Source organism: Portunus trituberculatus, chromosome 37 (assembly GCF_017591435.1).
Source record: "Portunus trituberculatus isolate SZX2019 chromosome 37, ASM1759143v1, whole genome shotgun sequence".
Lineage (NCBI taxonomy): Eukaryota > Metazoa > Arthropoda > Malacostraca > Decapoda > Portunidae > Portunus > Portunus trituberculatus.
The window spans coordinates 5,835,715-5,836,686 of NC_059291.1; the positions used below are offsets into that span (position 1 = coordinate 5,835,715).

Below are 972 nucleotides of genomic sequence, written 5' to 3' on the forward strand. Positions count from 1 at the left end.
TTGACACGTGCGGGGCGCGCGCGCGCGCACACACACACACACACGCACACACACACACACACACACACACACACACACACACACACACACACACACACACACACACACACACACACACACACACACACACACACACACACACACAGAGAGAGAGAGAGAGAGAGAGAGAGAGAGAGAGAGAGAGAGAGAGAGAGAGAGAGAGAGAGAGAGAGAGAGAGAGAGAGAGAGAGAGAGAGAGAGATCAAGGCTTAAAATATACTCTTACTCATTAATTTTTCTATCATGAATGCAGGTAAGCAATGGGTGTTTCATCTCTGTGGAGAGCCCTCACTCTCTTAGCAAAATCCAAAAGTGGATAGAAGCCGGAAAGAAAAGTAATTCCATCAAACACGACGTTAGGATCACACAAGTCGTGGAAGCAAAGCCAGATATTAAAAGGCAGACAGAGAAAAAAAGCAATTGAGAAGTCAAAGGAAGAAAAATTGTAAGAGGCTGAAAGAGTAGCGAAGAGACCTAGCAGGACCGAGGACGGAACGCGCGGCTCGTCATGACGGTGGACTGGAGTCTGGAGCGGCGCGTCAGTCGTGCAGTGTGCTCCGATGCAAGTGTTGGTGTGCGCCCTCTGCTCCATCGCCTCACACTCTGACAACTTACTGGTCGCTCACTGGCCGGCCGCGCACATCGCACAGGAAAGCTTTGGCGTGTAGCGGCGCCTCAGCCTGTTGTTTAGTAACTGAGTGCAATACTTCTTTTGGAAAGTGTGCGAAAAAACACTTTTTGCCGCACCAAGGTGTTGTGACCACATGATGGAGTATGAAGAATGTACCGGAAGTGTCTTGTTAGTCCAGGCCACTGTGATGTGAGCGGCTAAAGTTTTATAAGAGGAAAAAGGGAGAATGCCCGCTTGGAATATCGAGTCCCTCAACTGAACCCGGGTGGAAAGGCAGTCCAGCATTTGACAGAGCAGCACCA

At 49.8% G+C, this 972-nt stretch overlaps 1 protein-coding gene across 1 annotated transcript in view; it reads left to right on the top strand.

Annotated features, from left to right (window-relative positions):
• The first annotated feature begins 579 nt into the window (after positions 1–579).
• LOC123514005 (basement membrane-specific heparan sulfate proteoglycan core protein-like) overlaps positions 580–972 on the top strand; it is a 53,863-nt gene continuing 53,470 nt past the window's right edge. Inside the window, exon 1 of the mRNA XM_045271548.1 lies at positions 580–972. This exon is cut by the window's right edge and continues 85 nt beyond it. The gene's annotated coding sequence lies outside the window, so the exon portion shown is untranslated.